The 16,948-nt window shown below is 42.6% G+C and overlaps 1 protein-coding gene across 1 annotated transcript in view; it reads right to left on the bottom strand.

Annotated features, from left to right (window-relative positions):
• TSHZ2 (teashirt zinc finger homeobox 2) overlaps positions 1-16,948 on the bottom strand; it is a 330,403-nt gene that overhangs the window by 89,599 nt on the left and 223,856 nt on the right. The window lies entirely within an intron of this gene.

The raw sequence follows: 16,948 nt of genomic DNA, 5'->3' as shown, positions 1-16,948 counted from the left end.
AGGTAGGATGGAAGCAAAAAAACAAAAACAAAAAACAACCACACAACCACAAGCAGAAAACAAAATAAAACACAAGCAAGCATCCACATCACACCATATTGGACAAGTCCAGTTAGCCTCTAGAATAAGTTGCAAGTGCTTTTGTGAATCATCTGCTCCAGCCTTCAGCCTTTAAAGGATTTCCTATCAGGAGGAACTGGGCTTCAGTCAACAGCAAATTCCAATCCACCATTCCCCAAGTAAGTCAAAGTACAAGATGCTTTGGGTGGGTTCTGGAATAATAATAATAATAATAATAATAATAATAATAATAATAATAATAATAATAATTTATTATTTATACCCCACCCATCTGGCTGGGCCTCCCCAGCCACTCTGGGCGGCTTCCATAAAAACCAAAAATACAGTAAAATATCACACGCTAAAAACTTCCCTGAACAGGGCTGCCTTAAGATGTCTTCTGAATGTCAGGTAGTTGTTTATCGCTTTGACATCTGCTGCAAGGGCGTTCCACAGGGCGGGCGCCACTACCGAGAAGGCCCTCTGCCTGGTTCCCTGTAACTTGGCTTCTCACAGTGAGGGAACCGCCAGGAGGCCCTCAGCGCTGGACCTCAGCGTCCGGGCAGAACGATGGGGGTGGAGACGCTCCTTCAGGTATACTGGACCGAGGCCGTTTAGGGCTTTAAAGGTCAGCACCAACATGCGGATGTTTATCATTAGCCTGTGCTAGGAAGACATCTGTGCTAGGAAGATGGCATTTTAAAATGGTTATGACAAATGAGACCTGCACCATGATTTTGCAGCGTGGAGTGCTTCCAGCCAGCTCATGACATTTCCCTCCCAGGACGCTCCATTTCATTCCAGTTCCTCCCTTCCTAGATTTCTACTTTATCTCCCTGGCCAGTCAGTATTCTGTACTTCCTGAGCACAAGGCAGTCCTTATTGCTTGGACATCATCCATCAGGATTGGGAGCCAAGGATCAAAGCAACATCTTCCCCGATATCAACCACTTTCCAACCTACAGGTGAGGCCTTGTTGCTGCTGCTGCTACCACCAAGGGAAACACGGTTGGCATTGACCCATGACAGGGTCTTTTCAGTGGTGGTTCCCCATTTGTCAAATGTCTTCCCTAGAGAGGTCTCAATCACTATTAATTTTTATGAGGACTCTCCAGTTACTGTCAAGTAAAAGTGGGTATGGGGTTGCAGCATTAATGACCTTGTCAACTACCAGTTCCAGTCAACTACCAATACTGACCAGTTCATGATGTCTGCCCCAACTCAAACACGTCATATTCCTAATCAAAATGGTCCCCTACCAATCTGCAATTTGTTGGGGGATATATATGTGCTTGCATTTAAAATATACTAAACTCCTCTGCTCCACTTCTATCCCCCTCCGCACAGGTCTTTCTGAAAAATGGACCACAGTAAATCATAACAAATAATCTTATCGGCATCACACAAAAGAGAGAACAAAATTGCACATACAGTGGTACCTCGGGTTAAGTACTTAATTCGTTCCGGAGGTCTGTTCTAAACCTGAAACTGTTCTTAACCTGAAGCACCACTTTAGCTAATGGGGCCTCCTGATGCCACTGCGCTGCTGCCGCCCAATTTCTGTTCTTATCCTGAAGCAAAGTTCTTAACCTGAGGTAATATTTCTGGGTTAGTGGAGTCTGTAACCTGAAGCGTATGTAACCTGAAGTGTATGTAACCCGTTGTACCACTGTATATCTCTAATGCACTTGAAAGAAAAACATTAAAGCACATGTTTTCCTCAATTAAAACGTTGTCCAGTTAAATATACGATTTCATATATTTCATACTTCACTCAAGGAGCTTTTGCATTCTGGGGAATGTTACTCAATCCTGAGCGTGCTGTTTGTTGGCAGAAGCAATATGGGAAATGAAAGCTCAGGAGTGAGGCGGATGTCGCAGCCCTAGTGCTTTTCAATAAGTGAGGTAACTTGGACCTTACCTTTCAACTTCCTTCATTTTGTTACATCTGCCCAGCTGCTGCAGACCATCTGGAGGTGTAGTGTTTCACTTCCTTATCCCCCCGAGTCCCCCAGCCCTCTGCCAGCAGCGTCAGGGTTCAGGCAGAAAGTAAGCAGGGAACAGAAGCGTGCAAAGCTTAGTGCCAAGAACACACCCACACATCAGAGGGAGGGCTATGACATCAGCAGGTGGCAACAACATTTGCCAAGAGAAGTTCAGCTCCGTGCTGCATCTTACAAGTGTAAAGCCATGGGGGGGTGGGGGTGGGGAGAGTTGTTGGGTTTGTTTTCCCAGGGGAGGCAAAAAACAAACCCGCTGGATTTATGTATCCTGGAAGCAATGTTTAGGTAACCATCCATTTTATAGCTCCAGGTTTTTGTGTATTTTGCACTAAAGTCAGAAGGCGAAGGCAATTTTGCAACGTGTTGTGTCTTAGAGTCGGTCTGAACTGTCCTCAGCAGTGTGCAAAGTAGGATATAAATCTTTGTGCAAATAAATAATATGTTAAAATATCATTAAAGTTATGTAACCACAGTGGAATTTCCAGGTTTAAACGCTCCTTTTCGGGGAACAAAATCAAAACGGTTGGCCATGTGTAGTGTTCACTGAAGGAGAAGGTTGTGGTGTTTACTTATTTAAAAGGGTTTACCGAAAAGGATTCCAGAAAAGCTTAGAGATCAGTTTAAAAGTCCCTGACTTCAGGTTTGCAGTTTAAAAGACACAACACAAAAGGGAAAAAAGAGACAGGAAGGGGAGAGGGGAAAAACAAACTCAGGCAATTGCAGTTCTTGTAGCAACCACCTGGAATAGAAAACAGTTCAGGTAGCTTGGCCAGTGATCAAGGGTTAAGGGGAGTTGTAGTCCAACAACCTGTGAAGGGCTGCAGCTTTCATTCCCCACATTAAAGTGGGGGTGCCTGTGAATGATCCGTGGACTAGCCCTACCTTTTTCATGTTTAGAGGAAAACCACAGGTGGTGATCGGGTAGCTGAATGAAACGTCCATGTTCAGAAGCCGTGTACCTCTGACCATGCTGATGCCATTCAGCAGAAGAATGACAAATCAAGAACCTGCTTGTAACTTTTCCAAAGACACCTGGTTAGCTGTCTGAAAGTCTGACATTCACAGCTCCTTGTTCAAATCCAGGAGGGCTCTTGCCTATTCCAAAGGACTGCATGCCCATTTCCTAGGAAGTTGGCAGGACTCAAGGACACATATTTTTCCTGCAGTGCCAAAAGCACCAAAGTCCATCTCTTCATAGGAGTGTTTTGGGAGCCATGACCATTTCTAAATTTGTGCATAAACTTATAACAGCAGAGCTAGAATATTTTCATCTGCTTAAACCTGCAGCCTTCCAGATGTTGTAGACCTCCAGCTACCATCATCCCCAGCCAACAGGGCCAAAAGATTCCTGCATTGCAGGGGGTTGGACTAGATGACCCCCGTGGTCTCTTCCACCTCTACAAGGCTGTGCTTCTATGGTTCTAACACCTGGAGGCCATAGATTCCCCATCCCTGGCCCAGAGAAATGAGTATGGGCTATTTTTTAATGGTTGTGGCCACCAAGGAAATGTGTCCAGATGGTCATGGCTCCACATAGCAAGGGGAGAACATTTGAGATGTACAAACCATTTATATCCCAGCCTAGATATGAAGAAAGTCCTCATAGCCCTACTGGTGACCAATATTGGCCCAAGCACTTTCCATGCATGCGATAACTGAATGTTATGCTACTGCATGAAAAACCAACATAAGGAGGTGATTTTTTTGCCAGCCCCTATCAAGGGTCTGATGTAAGATTAGATGACAAAAGACAAGTATGCAGTTCAAGTGTCTATTTTCTGAAGCATATGTGCATCGTAAGGCTTTATAGACAGGCTCTCGTTCTCTAGTCTGCTGTTCACAGTCTTTTTCCTCCGTTTTAAAAAAAAGTGATTTATTTTACAGTGTTAGTGACTGCCAAGGGCCCTGAGAGCATCAGGGTTTCCCCAACTTGGGTCACTGTCTGTTTCTAGACTACAGTTGCCCTCATCCCTAACCACTGGTCCTGCTACCTAGGGATGATGGGAGTTGTAGTCCAACAACAGCTGGAGACCCAAGTTTGAGAAAGATGGACAGTAATTTTCTTCTCTTAAAAAACACTTTTAAAAATAAATACATAAAGGCAGGAAGGGATTTAATTCCTAGCCATTGGCACCAAAATGCTAAGAATGAGCTATCTTTGTGAGTACAAACCTTGGAAGCTGAACGATCACAAGCTAAGGAGCAAGCGTGCTGTGCGTGGTGGTCATGGAGTTGTCAGGCTTGGATTGGAGACCCAGGTTCAAATCACCCCACAGCACTTTGACCCATTGACCAGTCAGTCTAACTTACTTCACAGAGTTGTTGTGACGGTAATATTGTTGGTGGTGGGTAAACATCTTTGGAGGAAAGGTGGGGTATAAGTGAAATGAATGAATGAATGAATGAATGAATGAATAGGGATTCTGCTTGTGTTCCATCCCCTCTCTCAGCTATGGGCAAGTTCTCAGCTTAATTTCAAACGGGGCTTAATTTGCAAACGGGCCACTGAGATATCACAAGCAGTAGGTCACTGGCAACAGGGTTTTTGTTGGTTGGTTTACTTATCAGATTTACATGGAAATGGTAAATCTGAAATTGGGCCTGTCATGTGGAGCCTGCATCTATTCCACAAGAAACACCTGTCTGGAAACACAATATTTAAAAATTGTTGGGGGGGGGATATATATGGAAGAGCAGGATAAATCATTTAATTCTCTGAGTGGGTGATCTAACTTGGGTTTTCCCCGACCTCCTATGGTTAGGAAACAATAACCCATGGACTTTCCTCTCCCTCACTGGACCATCCAGTCCAAAAAGCTAAACATCCTGTCTTCATTATACTGAGCATTTTCTGGTCCTTGTCAACAAATGACACTTTGTCATCACCCCTCAAGTCTGCACTGTCCAGTTCTGTCCTCACAATCAATCTGAAAACACACATGCTCTCCCAAAGGCGAGAGCCACACATTAAGAGCCCTCCCCACCATAGCAAGAAATCCAACCAACCAAGAAGGGCCTACCTTTTAAAAAATAATATATATTTAGGTATACTTAACACACATGGTTATCTGCACGTCCTATAGATCATTTAACAAATTGCTTTGCAATCCTTCCAGGGCGTGGTATAAATGACTGATTTAAAACCTCTGCATTGTTCAGGCTGCATTGTTCTTCATCAGGTTGAGTCATTTTTATGTGAAGTGTCAAGCTCTCCTAACAAATAACTGCTGCCAGACAAATCAAGTTCCTCATCTTAAAGCTATGGCTAAATAGTTTATAGCTTTAATCTGCTCACTGAGGTGTGCAGTCTATGACAGTAATTATAAATGCAAGGAGAAATTATAGCTGAATACTTTAACTGCATTAGGAGCCATTTGATGAACATTCATGATTGCCTGCTCATTTTCAACAATAGAGGGCACGTTAGTGTCAATGCATTAGAGATTTTCAGCACTGTTCGCCTCTTTCTTCCATTTACCACCGAATTGTCAGTTGTCTCCTATAAAGGGGGGGGGGGAGAGAAGCACCATAGAATCTTTAAACTTGATGGGTTTAAAAAAAGAGAAAAAGACAAAGGAGGAAACAGAAGGAAAAAACACCCCTGTTTATCATTATGCATCACCCCCTCTTTTTCCTTTGTAGTATCCTTATTTTCAAAATTGATTCGTTTCAGAGAGCTGCCTGTTTACTTACCAAAGGCTTCAGGGGAAACAAAAACCACCACTCTGCTTCAAACAGTGCAGAACTTGAGCCAGGATTCAGTTCTGGAACCAACCCCGTTTTTTTAACACTCTGGGCTGAGCTCCAGAATGTGTAGCAAGAGTGCATTGGAGCATGTGCAAAATGCTTTCCCTCTCCACCAAGTCCGAGCTCATCTTCCCACCCAGCCCAACAACATAACACGGCGGGAATTTACAAGGACCGAGGGTCGTCTCGGTTGGAATCTCTCGCTCTGCGGCAGGCTATAATATATTTCTTCTGCAAAAGTGAGCTCCTGGCCTCTTCTAAGCTGACCATGTTGCAAATGAAAGAATGACAAAGAGCTCTGGCGAATCAAATTAAGGATCCATCTAGGTCAGTATTCTTATTTCAACAGTGGCTGGACAGATGTTTCCAGTAGTGCTGTGCTGAAACCTCTTCTCCAATCTCTCAGAAGTTTTTCTTCTCTCACAAAAGATTCCCCCCTGCCTTCTCTTCTCTGGTTTAGCATTCCTTGATGATTTCAGTGAATATTTTGTTGAGCTTACCCTATGTATTGTCAAGGGTGGTGTATGTGTGTGTTTTCATTCCATCTCTCTCCAGCACACTACAGTCTCCCCTGCCACCCATGTTTCCTCATCTGAAAAAAACCACACCCAACCACCATGAGAGAATTTAACTCATGGCATTTTCCTCTGGGCTTTACCTGGAGTGTCAGAAACCAGGAAGGCTGGCTACTGGTTCTCAGAAATGAGCCTGCTTGCCCATTTTGTTTCCAAGGAAAGCCCAATTTTAAAAATAAAAATAAAAATGGTTGTACTGATTTCTTTAACAGTAAAAAATACAGTCATACCTTGGTTGCCGAACGCCTTGGAACTCGTACGTTTCAGCTCCTGAATGATCAAAAAATGGAAGTGAGCTTCCTGCAGCCAATCAGAAACGTTGGTTTCCGAACGTTTTGGAAGTCGAACGGACTTCCAGAACGGATTCCGTTCGACTTCCAAGGTACGACTGTACTTCACTTTAAATAACAACAATGGACAGCTGTTAGGACTATGGGAGGCAGCCTCCCTGGTTCTCCCCATTTCCAGGAAAGAGCAGCCAAGAATGGCATGGGGTATTCTTGAAGTGTGAGCAGCTGGGGAGGCTGGAGAGGTGTTATTTGTGGAATGGAAGCTCACTGAAAACCTCTAGCCAACTCGGCACTAAGGCAAGCACACCAGAACTCTCTCACCCAGCCCTTGAGAAATTCACCGAAAATTACTCTTTCAATACTTTTTGATTGAAACGTATTTCCTCATTTGTTCATGCATTCAGTTATAAAAGTATTTCTATACCACTATGTCTGAAAATATTAGGGCTGTGTACAATGCGTGTCTATACATACACCTGACCGCTTGGAGGAGCGCAGAGAGAATAAAAGCCATGGTGCAGCTGTAGCTGCACAACCGGACACCTTCATCTGCCCCAGCTGCAACAAAACATGTCTTTCCCGCATTGGTCTCTACAGCCACAGCAGGTGCAGTAACTCTCCAACCGCTTGAAGGCACACTCTTCTATTCTCTCCCGAAAGAGATGGGTGCCGAAAAACAACTCTCTGTGTGTGTGTGTCTTTTATTACACACACACACACACACACACACACACACACAGTGTAAAACAGGCATTAAAATGAGTGGCTTCTGCACAGACCTGTTGGCATGCTTTGTTTTGTTTTAAGTCCCAGAGATGTCTGAAAGGCAGGAGTGAAGATGATGGCCAAATCTCTGCTGGAAAAGTCTTCCATAGTATGGGACCAATGACACTAAATGCTCAGTTCCTAGCGGAAGTCCATCAGGCCTTCCTGTGGGGGACAAGAGAACTGGAAGAGAATGGTTGGGGGACACACACACACACAATAACTTTGTGGCCCAGCACTGGCTTCCAAAAACAGGGAACAAAGGAGCAGCTTCCCCTAAGGTTTTGCTCTGCAAAACTGGAATTCAGAGCTAAACTGCTCTGGAACCTGCAAAAGGTTCCACAAAGTTTTCAAAAAGCATCCTTCCCATCTACTAGCTGGCATTTGTCAGCCTCCATTTAATCCCTCTGAAAACGTGGTGGTGTGCATGGTTCTGTTCTCCTTCATTTCATTCTCACAACAAGTCTGTGAGGTAGGTTAAAGGTAAAGGTAAAGGACCCCTGTAGTGCTGTGGGTTAAACCACAGAGCCTAGGACTTGCCGATCAGAAGGTCGGCAGTTCGAATCCCCGCGATGGGGTGAGCTCCCATTGCTTGGTCCCTGCTCCTGCCAACCTAGCAGCTCGAAAGCATGTCAAAGTGCAAGTAGATAAATAGGTACCGCTCCGGCGGGAAGGTAAACGCCGTTTCCGTGCGCTACTCTGGTTCGCCAGAAGCGGCTTAGTCATGCTGGCCACATGACCCGGAAGCTGTACACCGGCTCCCTCGGCCAGTAAAGCGAGATGAGCACCGCAACCCCAGAGTCGGCCGCAACTGGACCTAATGGTCAGGGGTCCCTTTGCCTTTTTAAAGGACCCCTGACAGTTAAGTCCAGTCACAAACGACTCTGGGGTTGCGGCGCTCATCTCACTTTACTGGCCGAGGGAGCTGGCATTTGTTTTTTTTTAAATAAATGTTTATTAAGGTTTTACAAATCAAAAAATTCATCATTTCAGATAGATCATTGCATTAAGTAAAGCTCACATAAAAAAAAACAGAAATATATAACAAAAAAGAAAACAGAAAAAGAAAAAGAAAGAAAAATCCACTTTTTTAGATTTACAAAATTCCATACCCCTCTGTCCTGACCTCCTCACATCTCCCTTTTTTGTGTTCCTCTTTAATCCAATCGAATTCAGCAAATTCAAACCCTTATTTAAACCATGCTTAAATTATATTCTTCTAATTATTATGTCCCAATTTTTCATTGTTTTAACCCATTCCTCATCTTATATACTATGACATAATATTATTCTGTTCATAACCCCTTCTCCTTTTTAACATTCTTCTTTTCATTCACATTTAACCAAATCCCACAAGCCCTGTTACCTTCACTTCCCACATCATATTAACACTCAAACATTTTGCAGTATTTTTGTAAATAGTCCTTAAACTTTTTCCAGTCCTGTTCCATCAGTTCTTCTCCCTGGTCACGGATTCTGCCAGTCATTTCAGCCATCTCCATGTAATCAATCACTTGCATCTGCCATTCCTCCACGGTGGGTAGATCTTGTGTCTTCCAATACTTGGCAAGAAGTATTCTTGCTGCTGTTGTTGCATACATAAAGAATGTTCTATCTTTCTTTGGCACCCATTGGCCAACTATGCCCAAAAGGAAGGCCTCTGGTTTCTTAGGGAAGGTAAATTTAAATACCTTCTTCAGTTCATTATATATCGTTTCCCAGTAAGCCTTAACCCTTGGGCACGTCCACCAAAGGTGAAAGAATGTTCCCTCAGCTTCTTTACATTTCCAGCACTTGTTGTCAGGCAGGTGATAAATTTTTGCAAGCTTGACTGGGGTCATGTACCACCTGTAAATCATTTTCATAATATTCTCCTTTAAGGCAATGCATGCCGTAAACTTCATACCGGTGGTCCACAACTGCTCCCAGTCAGCAAACATAATGTTATGACCTATGTCCTGCGCCCATTTAATCATCGCTGATTTGACCGTTTCATCCTGTGTATTCCATTTTAACAGCAAGTTATACATCTTTGACAAAATCTTAGTTTTTGGTTCTAACAGTTCTGTTTCCAATTTTGATTTCTGGAGCTGGCATTTGTCTGCAGACAGTTTTTCCAGTTCATGTGGCCAGCATGACTATGCCGCTTTTGATGAAACCAGAGCAGCACACGGAAACGTCGTTTACCTTCCTGCTGGAGTGGTACCTATTTATCTACTTGCACTTTGATGTGCTTTCGAACTGCTAGGTTGGCAGGAGCTGGGACCGAACAACAGGACCTCACCTCGTTGCGGGGATTTGAACCGCCGACCTTCTGATCAGCAAGCCCTAGGCTCAGTGGTTTAGACCACAGCGCCACCTGCGTCCCGGTGAGGTAGGTTAGGGAGAGAAAAAAGCGACTGGCCCAAGGTCACCCAGTAAGCTTCGTGGTTGAGAGGCAGCTTGGAACCCTGGCATCCCAGGCCCTAGTCCAACTCTGCCTCTGAAATCTTTCCCTTGTCTAGAGAAATGCATGTTCCACAAACTGCAAAGCTATCTTTATTTGAATGTGTGCAGATGAATATCAGATTTCCAAATCCTTCCCTCCCACCCTGCAAAAACACTGTCTCCATGATACCTGATGTGTGGGAGTGTGTGTGCGCGCATAACTGCAAATTTACGTGATTTGAATAACAGGCCTTTCTGCTTTATACATAGTTTTCTCACAAGGTTGAAGCAAGAATTTTTCTATTAATGTAGAATTAGAAAAATAGATATTTAAAGCTAAGAATCTGAATGCTAAAAGGAACTCATTACACCAATCTTCTTTCCGATGTTCCAGGTTTTATGGCTGAGGGGAGTAACATGACAAATTTGCAGATGGTTGAAATGAAAAGGGTGAGTTTTGGTAAGATTGTCTTAAATCCTTAAATCCAAGATAATGTTCTGTTATATTGCAAAATGCAAATACCTATGGGAAGTGTGCGGAAAAGACAAAAGGAAGAAGGATATGCAAGAGAAACACACACACGTATCCCTACATCAATTTTTTTTTCAATAATTAAGGGAATTTAGTAAAATGGCTATTCTACTATCTAGCAAAATATCTTTCAGCACACACAGGGAAGCAGTGGATTGTGTTTGTGTGGGGGAGAATTTAGGAGAAAATTGACAGTTTATATTTTGAGATTTGCAAAACCTTTCAAACATGGGTTCAGTCTGGTATTTTCATTTTCTGAACCCAAAATTTATGGGTGTACTTTTAAAGTTTTTAAAGAACAGCTAATAGAAGAGCCTTTTCCAATTGTTAAAACCTTTTAAAAAGTCCTTACAATTAACCTGCTATTTCTAAATATGTCACTATTCTAAAATGTACGTATAAATATGCAAGGCTTGTTACAGGTATTTTGCTAGCATATTTAGCATCTATTTATTGCAAGAAATCTTAGTTTTGCTATGGGATAGCAATAGTGCACACTTTCTTTTTAACAAACAAGCAAGATGTTCCGAATGACATCGGATTTGCTTCCAACTTTCAAAAAAGATCAGGATCAAACTTTGCAGGGTTTTTCTTTAAGCACAGTTCTAAAGAGTTTAGTCAAGCTTTAGAGCTTAAAATAATAATAATAAAAACATATAATCTATACAGTGTTAGTCAAAATAGCCCATCATTTCACACGATTTGTGCTTTCATGCATACCAACTAAAATTACGGTTCCATATAACCATTTGTTCATACTTTTACAACCATTTAAATATTTCCTTCTAAAGTACTAAGGCACAGACTTCATGAAGATATAAATACAAATAGTTACCTATTTTTTAAAAAATAGCTAACTAACATCTGCCTCACTGCCTCTTTCCCCCACACTCATAAGCAGTGAAATTAGCAGGACTTGATAAAAAGCCTGATAAATTGTATTTAAAATTAAAAATCCAGTCTTTTCCTATGCAGTTTCTCCAGAAATGTTATTCTGTATCTCTTAATCCAAAATGTTGACAAATATAACCTCTGTATAAAGTCTGAATGTTTGTTTTATGCACTAACTTCTGCACAAATTTAAGAGCAGAGGTGGAAGAGAAATTTGATTTGGTTCTCTTTTTAATACGGTCCTAACAGCTTTGCATTCTCCAGAACAATACCAAGTGAACCGAGATGCTGTTATCCTTTGCAATTTGCACATCCCTGGATTTTGTGGTGGCGTTCTCCTACCAAAAAATGCATACCAAAACGCCTATGTAAGGGGAAACGTTATTGAAAACAATGTACAAAAATGCACTCTATTAAAATGCTTAATAGTGAAGATATTTATATTACGCAAAAACTGCGGGTGAATTTTCATGAAGACATTTATGCTGCTGGAAATGTGACAAAATGAAGAAGAGACAAGCTGCAACTGTCTCTCCTTACTTGGGAGTAATCCATTGAATTCTGTGTGACTTTATTCTGGAGTAAGCAGACAGAGGGCCAGACTGCTAGGCTTCAGTGTAAAGTGTACTTCTCAGGAATAAACATCAAACAGAAATTAATATATCTCTAACACCCCGCACCCTGAGCATATTACTCTATTTAGGATTGGTTGCAGTTGTGTTGCTTAGCTGCTAAATTCCCGCATCAGAAGCATGTTTTGCTGGTTATTTCCCTATATTCAAGCAGATGTCTTTTTTTGTGTGACAGAATCCAAATTATTTGCCAATGGTCAGGGCTTTTTTTCAACCGAAACAAATTTTCGGCACCTCTCAGGTAGGTTCTATTGCCATTATAAGAGAACAAGGGAGGTGTTCCTGGTGAGTTCCGGCACCTCTTTTTCTAGAAAAATAGCGCTGCCAATATTCATTACACTAATAAACATAAACACTGTAAAAATAAAACAAATCAAATGAAATCTACTCTTGGGGATAGGGAGAATACAAAAATATTCCCCCCATACTTTTCCATTTTTTTAAAAAATTCTTTTATTACAAAGTATGTGGAATTTCAAATTATGGACTAACAATAGTCCATAATTTTCCTGTGAGGAAAATAACAGGCCCAGATATCCTATTGCAGCAGCAGGTCTGCCAAACTGTATGTCCGGAAATCTACTATTTAAAATGAATTCAATCAGAGTGTGTTTTCATTGTTTTTTTCATTGGTTTTTTTAATGACAGTGTTTTACAGGGTAAGTGTCCAAAGACAGCGTCATTACCTTTGTACTAAGGGAGCCTTGTGCAGCTGTGCGCTGTAATTTGGATATTCTCAATAGCACTAGAACTGTAATCCTGTAATCGTTCCACTTAGCCAAATCCTGAAGTCAGTTCGTTATTAAAAATGCTACACATTTATAGCACTGGAGCATGCCGCTGCAATGGGGGAGCAGTTAGCATGCTTCTGTTTCTTGGTGAGTTGCCAGCTTATCGGCCCCTGCTCCTGTGCTCGTAATTGCAGGCAAGAAGATTCTCACACCCCTGCTGTGACTTCTGCAAGATCAAGCTGTTCTTAAAAGGCAGAGGAGCAGGCCGGGCCATTTTTGGCCTGGTCAGTTGGCAACCCTGCAGGTCACTGCCTACACAGCATGCATCACTGGCTGTAATTCTCGTGCCAACAGCTGTGAACAGACTTATCAAGGTCAGCTTGGGAAGCTGTGGTATCCTTGCACTAAAATGGTGATACAGTCCACCATGGCAAGAAGCACTTTTTTTGTATTTTTATTAAAGATTTTCTTGATTTACAGAAGTATGTGTAATGTCTCTCTCTTGTATTTTTTCCATGTAACATTTTTACAAATCAGTTTCATTTGTTGAGACATTGGGAAGAAAAGGAGGGAAGAGGTGGAGGGGGGAAAGGTGAGTGGCGGTGGGGTCGGGTGGCAATGTTTCTATTTTGCTTAATGTATGTAGGGTTTTGTGTCAGTGTCGCTTGTGCAGGTTCTCTGCTGTTCACTTGTGTTCCTTTGGTGGTGAGAGAGGTTGGGGTTGGCCTAGGGTGTGGTTGTTTGTTTGTGATTGGCTGTGGTGGTCTTTGTTTTCGTGTGTGAGTGGGGTGGGTGGGTGTTTTGGATCAGGTTAGCCATATTGATTTGTTTGCTGTTGGTGGATTATTGTCATTGTCTTGTTGGGCTGTGATGTAATAAAGGGGAGCCATACTGGGGTGAAAGCTTCTTCTTCTGTTTGTCCCCATGTCAGTTTAAGTTTATTGGTTATTTTTTCTAGTAAAGCTGTTTCCCATACTATTTGGTACCATTGGTCCATGCTTACTCCTGACAGGTCTCTCCAGTGAAGAAGCACTTCTTTAATTCTTTATTCTTTGCACCTCGTTTCCACGCGGCTGTCTAAGTACTATCACTCAGGAGCCTATTGCTCTTTCACTGTTGTAGGCCTGGGCTTATACCCAGTGCCAGATTTACGTACAGTGGTACCTCGTGTTGTGTAACCTTCAGGTTTCGGAATCTTCGGCTTACGGCCATGGCAAATCCGGAAGTGTATACTTCCAGGTTTCGACACTTGCGCATGCACAGAAGTGTTCTATCGCACCACACACGCAGAAATGACACCTCTAGTTATGGATTTTTCAGTGTGCATGTGGCACCCCAAAACAAATTAAATCTATAACCAGAGGCACCACTGTATAAGCTAAACAAGCTATAGCTTAGGACCCCACTCTCTTGGGCCCCCCCAAAAAAATTAAAGGAAAAACAACAACTGGATGTACATTTCCAAAATATAAGATAAAAAACAAATAAAATAAAACCTACATACAGCAGCAGTGTTTTGTGTTTTGTAGGCTCCTATGATGTAAGCAATGGGCCCCGCCTGCTAGCCTGATCCCTAAAATATCACTAGTTTGCTCATTTCTACATAAAGGGTGCCTACATTCTGCATGTGCAAATGGTTTTAGATACCTCTTAGGTTCACAAATTAACATATGGTATATATTCAGCACACAAAAAAGTGACAATTTGTTGTTGAGAAAGGACAGCTGGACATATAAAGGACCCCATTACCTTCAGTAGCTTAGGGCCTCATCAAACCTAAATCCATCCCTGCTTGTATCAGAACTCCAACACAGATCAGCGAAGCGTATCGTTTCCCTCTTTGGGGCAAATGGTTCTCCCACCAAGGATGTTTCCAGACAGGTAAATATTGTGGGATTGGTGCTCCTTGTGCAAACAAGCTTTTTTTTGGTAGCGTCCATATGATGACATCAGCATCAAAATACTACCCCATATCCCCCCTGCCACCCCCGTCCCCGCTCAATTTAATCCAGATTTACTCTTTCTGGATGAAATCTGGTTTGTGAGAAGACTGCCTATGCCAGCAACCGTTTGCAGTATCATACTCAATGACCAATTTGCAAATTAAACACCTCAACAATATCCCCCCATATTTATTCCAGTGTAAGAAGGAACCTACTTCGTGTGCATATCTGCCTTTGCAGGTATGAATTGCATTGCTCACTGAAATGAAGAGAGAGTCCCTGAACTGCAGAAGCTCCTTCTTCTCATCAGAACATGCCTGAATCTTGGGGTTGGGATGATTGCACCATAAAGTCCATTCAACAGCTGTAATACATACAGATGTTGTGCTGGCTTTTACACCGTTGATGTGGAAGGTAAGTTTCACAACTAATTGCATATACCGGTATGTAGCAGGGCAAAAACTCCTTCAAAATATCCAAATATCTATATATGTCTTTGTTCCCAGACAACAGGAATTCTTTGTAGAGCACTCACCCAGTCCTGCTGAATGCAAGTCCTTCAGAGTTTAGGCTGCAATCCTATACTCCTAGGATTGTGCTGTTAGAGTTGCAATCTAAAGGTAAAGGTACCCCTGACCGTTAGGTCCAGTCGCGGACAACTCTGGGGTTGCGCGCTCATCTCGCTTTATTGGCCGAGGGAGCCGGCATTTGTCCGCAGACAGCTTCTGGGTCATGTGGCCAGCATGACTAAGCCATTTCTGGCGAACCAACAGTGCACGGAAACACCGTTTACCTTCCCGCCGAAGTGGTACCTATTTATCTACTTGCACTTTGATGTGCTTTTGAACTGCTAGGTGGGCAGGAGTTGGGACCGAACAGCGGGAGCTCACCCCATCGCGGGGATTCGAACCGCTGACCTTCTGATCGGCAAGCCCTAGGCTCTGTGGTTTAGACCACAGCGCCACCTGCGTCCCTTTCAGCACACCTGCTAGGAAGTAAATTCCCTCCATCTCAATGAAATGTTCCTCTGCCGCAACAGTTTATTTGGGCTATCAGATGCTCGTTACTAATTTAAAAATGTAAGATGTCAGGTTTTGGAGTTAAGCAGGCTTTATTTATTATGCATCAGACTAATAGTATATTCATAAATGCTAGATGTAAGTGTATTCTTGAATTATTTGCCCCCTGTTTCAGGATTGAAAATGAGCAGCTTGCTACAAATGGGTCTGTGTGTTTTCTCTCTCCTTCTTAAAAAGAAAAGACAACACTGTGCTAAAAACGGTTCTGGAAACAACGGGAGCTGTGTGGCGCTTCAATTCATGCATGGCGTGGGGTTCTAACGGCAGCTCCTTGAAAGGAAGAGGGATTGCATTGCAAGCATATGAGACCACACCAGAATAAGCCGGACATGTTCAATTCAAGTCAATATGGGGCTCTATTCATTTCTCCAATATAACGTGCACTGTATTGAGCAGTGTGTGTATAATGCTAGGAGCTAAGCAACATATATCTGATTACAAAGGAAAGGACTGTGTAAATATTCAAAAGGGCAGTTAAGACTAGCCAGAATAATTAAAGAGTGAGACTTCTACATACGTTTATATGTGACAAAGGAATTTATTGTTACACAAATGAATCTATGATGCCATATGTTTATCTAGAATAATGACTACATAACCAATGTTATCTCCCCGTCTCCCCTTTTTTTCTTTTGGAATACAGGCTTTCAGTGTATTGTATAGACTTTGGTCTACTCAACCGTTGAGTGTTACCTTCTGGCTGCAGAGAATTCACGTTTTGAACAGGAAGAGGAACATAGAAGACAAATAGCCAGTGCATATGGGGTTGGCAGAGGGTGCCGGGAACTGCACCTTGGAGTCTAGGTGATCCTTACTTGCATCTAGTGTGATCAGATGCAAAAAAGGGCAAGGTTCCTGCACCTTTAATAGTAGAGAAGAAGGAGGAACTTCAGCAGGTGTATAAGTTGCATGACAAATTAAACCCGTTGCCATTCTCTCCCTTACACAACCATTAAAAAAGCAGAGTCCTGTCCCCTTTTGCAACTTCCCGGGGTTCTCGGGCTCTTAATCAGCACACAGATTAGGCATGCAGGAGCTATTATAGCAAGGTAAGCTTGGACGTAGACACCTAAGTAAAGCCCCTTGGGATGCTCCATAGAATTGGGGAGAGGGGAAGTGTGATATGCATCTCCTCTCCCTGTGCTTCCGGGTGCTGGAGATAGAAAGGGGATGGAATGCACTTCTCCCTTTAGAACAGAGGGGCCCCTCTAGAGGTTGTTGGACTACAACTCTATCATCACTGCCCATTGGCTATGCATAAGCGGGAGGATGA

This window comes from Podarcis raffonei, chromosome 6 (assembly GCF_027172205.1).
Source record: "Podarcis raffonei isolate rPodRaf1 chromosome 6, rPodRaf1.pri, whole genome shotgun sequence".
Classification (NCBI taxonomy): domain Eukaryota; kingdom Metazoa; phylum Chordata; class Lepidosauria; order Squamata; family Lacertidae; genus Podarcis; species Podarcis raffonei.
Note: the sequence above shows the minus strand (reverse complement) of the source record. Positions and strands in the feature narration are given on the sequence as shown.